The 5,000-nt window shown below is 39.8% G+C and overlaps 1 protein-coding gene and 1 long non-coding RNA gene across 5 annotated transcripts in view; both read right to left on the bottom strand.

Moving 5' to 3' along the window:
- The window catches only part of LOC138003473 (uncharacterized), a 107,602-nt gene that overhangs the window by 83,746 nt on the left and 18,856 nt on the right, over window positions 1-5,000 (bottom strand). The window lies entirely within an intron of this gene.
- Window positions 521-5,000, bottom strand: part of LOC138003476 (uncharacterized) — a 5,609-nt gene continuing 1,129 nt past the window's right edge. The window contains exons 2-3 of the long non-coding RNA XR_011123580.1: window positions 1,812-1,939; window positions 521-662 (exon numbers count right to left, since the gene is read on the bottom strand). This is a non-coding gene — a long non-coding RNA (uncharacterized lncRNA). The remainder of the gene's footprint in view (window positions 663-1,811; window positions 1,940-5,000) is intronic.

The following is a 5,000-nucleotide window of genomic DNA, read 5'->3' as shown; positions in this document are numbered from 1 at the left end:
TTGCAACTGATTCGTTCCAAATTGATCTCATCACTTAATATTCAATGGTGGTGGATTATTTCTCCTTCTATGTGGAGGCAGAAGCGCTTTGGAAGATGACCAAAGCTTTAGAGGTTACATTGTACACCTGTATGTACATGTAGGGCACTTGAAGCGGTCTTTCCTCGACATGGCATCCCAGATGAAGTCAGAAGCAACAATGGTCCACATGAATATGCCTGAGCAGCAGAATTTACCCAATTTACAAAAGACTGGGGATTCAAACAATCAAGTACGTGTAGTTCCTGTTTACAACAGTTAAATGGGGAAGCTAAGAAATGAGTCAAAGTCAAGTTGTAAAAAAAAAAAGAGAAGGATCCTACCAAGAGGATCCACTCAACGAGAATGTGGATACTCATCAGCAGTTTCTGATGGGACAAAAAAACCAACCTTTCACACGAATTTAGTTCCTGGCTGGCCTGATATCAAGAATTTGGGTCAAAGAGAACAAGAGAGTAAGGCTACATTAAGAGTTGTCTTCAATCAGCAACAGTCAGAACTACCCCACTGAAGCCACTTGAAGCTGGCACCCCCACATACAGTACTGTACATCAAAGTAGAGGACAACGCAGAAGCAGTTACCAATGGGCAACAGTCACAGGTGCAGCAGAAACACCAAGACCCTACATCGTGAAAACGGACAGAGGCACACTTAGATGAAACCGTTCACATAACAGCCATTCCAGGAAGTAAGCCTGAGATTCCTAATGCCAGGGAACAGGTTGAGTGTCTGCTGACATGCCACTCATGACCTGTGAAGTCTATCAAATCACCTTGTGTTTCTTCAAAACCAAATAGACTGATCAGGGGTCTGGACTTGGCTAATTTAAACTCTTGGATCCAATTGTTGTTAGATGTTTGTTCTCAAGCCCCTCGCAAATTCATGTAGTTTGCCTCTTATCTGAGTTCAAGTTGTTAGCAACTCTTAAGGACCGTGCCTACTATTCTTATTGCCCATTTCGAGATACTCAAGGGTTTCCTAATGAATGCATGTTGCTAATTAATACAGGAATAATTTTTTTTGCACCATTTAAAACTATGAGGAGAAAGCAGAACTCAGCAAGTGCTCATGGTATCCAAAAAAAAAATTGGGGATAACCATGCTTTTTTCAGAGATAATGATAATAATTATTAAGCTTCAATTTGGAAAAGAATGCCATACATTGCTTTGTATTTTACAGTTTTTTCCAAATTGTTGATAACGTTTCTTTGAAAAATGCCTGGTTATCCCCAATTTTCTTTTTGGATTTCAATAACAACTTAACCAATTATTAAAAAATTAATAGTTTTTGAGCATGCCGTAGCAAATAAAAGAGGCTGACTAAACACTGCCTGTTTGTGTCTGGTGAATGAGTCTCGTTGCGATAAGTGTTGGCTGCCACTATTAAACACTTCTAATTTAATAGACTACCAAAAATTAGAAAATGATTGTCTTACCACAAATAGGTACCCTGTGACCCTTATGAAGGATAACGGATTCTGACATTACCTTTGTTTTGAAGTTTATAATTTTTGGACTGTGTTTGGATATTCCAAGTAAGTTTGGACTTGAAGAAGTTTACAAAATATGAGCCGAGTAGGCTCTATACATGTCCAAAAAATAGTAATTTACTTAATAAGCTATTTAATTATTGAATAGAACCTACACCATTACACAGTGTGAAATAAAATGTAACATGCAAATATAACAAAGCCTATAGGTTAGTGATGGTCTTACCACAACTACTCTGTGACCCTTATAAAGGATGAAGGATAACAGATTCTGACATTACCTTTGTTTTGAAGTTAATTTGGACTGTGTTTGGATATTCCAAGTAACTTTCGACTTGAACAAGTTTGCAAATAAACATGGGCAGAGTAGATGTAGGCTCTATACAGTCATGTCCAAAAGCAGGTGAACCTGGAACAAATGGAACAAAACACGAAATTGAAAATAATGAATGAAGTGGAACAAATAGTTTGCACAGCTACAGTACATTATGTACATGTAGTTTAATAAAGAAGCTTGGTTTCTACAAAGAACTGTAGCTCATTAAAACACCTTGCACCACCATTGGTGACCAAAAGTGTACGCTACTTTGGCCACCCCACACATCTTATAATTGTAATAACTGTAATTTACTTAATAAGCTAATTAATTATTGAAAAAAACCTTGTATGTAACTTCTTATACACCAATAAACAATGTGAAATAAATGAAAAGTGCAAATAAATTATTAGCGTTGTCCAGAGTAACAGCACCACTCAGCAGTTCAATAGCTATTGGATCCAGAAACTTCCCTGTTTTAGAGCAGCGCATCGCATGCATCTGTCCTGTTCGTACCTGCGCTACTTATGGGCGAGACTAAAATGCGACACTAATGGAGGCCACCAATGGAAGACATTAATTTGGGATAATAATAGGGGACACTAATTGGGGATAATAATAGGGGACACTAATGGGGGACACTAATAGGGGACACTAATAGGGGATGCTAATTGGGGATAATAATAGGGGACACTAATGGAGACCACTAATAGGGGAGACTAATTAGGGATACTAATAGCGGACACTAATGGAGGCCAATAATTTAGATCACTAATGGGGGACACTAATGGGGAACAAGAATAGTGGACACTAATTGGGGATACTAATAGGAGACACTAATAGGGGACACTAATAAAGGTCACTAATGGGGGACACTAATTGGGGATACTAATGAGGGACACTAATAGGGGACACTAATGGAAGTCACCAATAGGGGTCACTAATGGGAATACTAATAGAGGACACTAAAAGGGGCCACTAATTGGGGACACTTAAAGGGGACACTAACGGATGCCATCAATGAGGGACACTAATGGAGGCCAATAATTGGGCACATTAATGGAGACCACTAATAGGGAAGACTAATTTGCGAAACTAATAGGGGATACTAATAGGGGACACTAATTGGGGACAGTAATAGGGGACACTAATGGAGGCCACTAATAGGGGAGACTACTTAGGGATACCAATAGGGGATAGTAATAGGGGCCACTAATAGGGGACACTAATAGGGAACACTAATTGGGGACAGTAATAGGGGACACTAATGGAGGCCACTAATAGTGGAGACTACTTAGGGATACTAATAGGGGATAGTAATAGGGGCCACTAATAGGGGACACTAATAGGGGACACTAATTGGGGACAGTAATAGGGGCCACTAATGGAGGCCACTAATAGGGGAGACTACTTAAGGATACTAATAGGGGACACTAATAGGGGACAGTAATAGGGGACACTAATGGAGACCACTAATAGGGGAGACTACTTATGGATACTAATAGGGGACACTAATAGGGGACAGTAATAGGGGACAGTAATAGGGGACACTAATGGAGACCACTAATAGGGGAGACTACTTAGGGATACTAATAGGGGACACTAATAGGGGCCACTAATAGGGAACACTAATTGGGGACAGTAATAGGGGACACTAATGGAGGCCACTAATAGGGGAGACTACTTAGGAATACTAATAGGGGATACTAATAGGGGACACTAATTGGGGACAGTAATAGGGGACACTAATGGAGGCCACTAATAGGGGAGACTACTTAGGAATACTAATAGGGGATAATAATAGGGGACACTAATAGGGGACACTAATTGGGGACAGTAATAGGGGACACTAATGGAGACCACTAATAGGGGAGACTACTCAGGGATACTAATAGGGGACACTAAGAGGGGCCACTAATAGGGGACACTAATTGGGGACACTTAAAGGGGACACTAATGGAGGTCACCAATAGGGGACACTAATGGAGGCCACTAATTGGGGACACTAATGAGGACACTAATTGGGGATACTAATGGTGGACACTAATAGGGGACACTTAAAAGGGACACTAATGGAGACCACCAATGGGGGACTCTAATGGGGGACACTAATAAGTGACACTTATAGAAGACACTAATAGGTGACACTTAACGGGGACACTAATAGGGGATACTTATAGGAGAAACTAATAGGGGACACTAATTGGGGACACTAATGAAGGACACAGAGCTAAGAAAAGAAGCTTTCCAACAGCATATAACTTATTTACAGACAACTGAAACATTTTATAAAAGCGAAATTTGAACGAAAAAATTTAAGAAAAATAACACAAAAAAGTTTTCCAGGCAAAATTTGGTCATTTTAGCGTTGATTGCGAATTTTTGGATGCAAAACTAAAACTTTTTTCAGTAAATCTGCTTTCTTGAACATAAATTTGACCTGACCTGACCTGACCTGTGACCTGACCTATGACCTGACCTGACCTGTGACTTGTGTTTTAGACCCGCCATTTGAAAATAATCTTACCTTTTCAGTGATTTTAACGCTTGAAATTCCATCAAATGCGCCACAATCCTTTTCTTTATCCTTTCCGAAGCCTGTAGTGTAATTTTTTGGCCGAAAAACGTTATTAAAACTGCTCGGCAATCACTTTAAAAAGTTGAAAATTTTGCCTCCACTCGGAGTCAAATTGCCTGACTCGCAATGTCCGTCATGTAGGCTTCATGAAAGCTAGAAAGCCGAGATTTACAGGGAAACTGGAGCTATTTCTACCCAGTAAACACGCCAAATTTCAGTGCGATCAGTGAAAATGGCGGCTTTCTACGAATCCTACACGAATAATTCATGAGTGTGCGATTTCCATAGAGGACTAGGAAAAAGAGTTTGAAAAGCATTTTTCAACAGTATTTTAAGTCTAAGAACCCGTTTAAAAAGGTTACCTTTCGATTAATGTTGCGATGGCCAATCACTTCATGTAAGCTAACCATTTTAAAATGGGCGCTTAGACTTATACTGTTGAACAATGCTGTTTAAAATGGGTGTTGAGGCTTAAGCAAGCACTATTTGAGATGCTGCTTACACAAGTAGATCAACAGTACTCATTCGAAATAGTATTTTTAGGGTAGTCTATTTGGGTAGTCCATGGACTGGGGG

This window comes from Montipora foliosa, chromosome 5, assembly GCF_036669935.1.
Source record: "Montipora foliosa isolate CH-2021 chromosome 5, ASM3666993v2, whole genome shotgun sequence".
NCBI classification, from domain to species: domain Eukaryota; kingdom Metazoa; phylum Cnidaria; class Anthozoa; order Scleractinia; family Acroporidae; genus Montipora; species Montipora foliosa.
The sequence above is the reverse complement of the archived record's forward strand: the minus strand, read 5'-3'. Positions and strand labels throughout refer to the sequence as shown.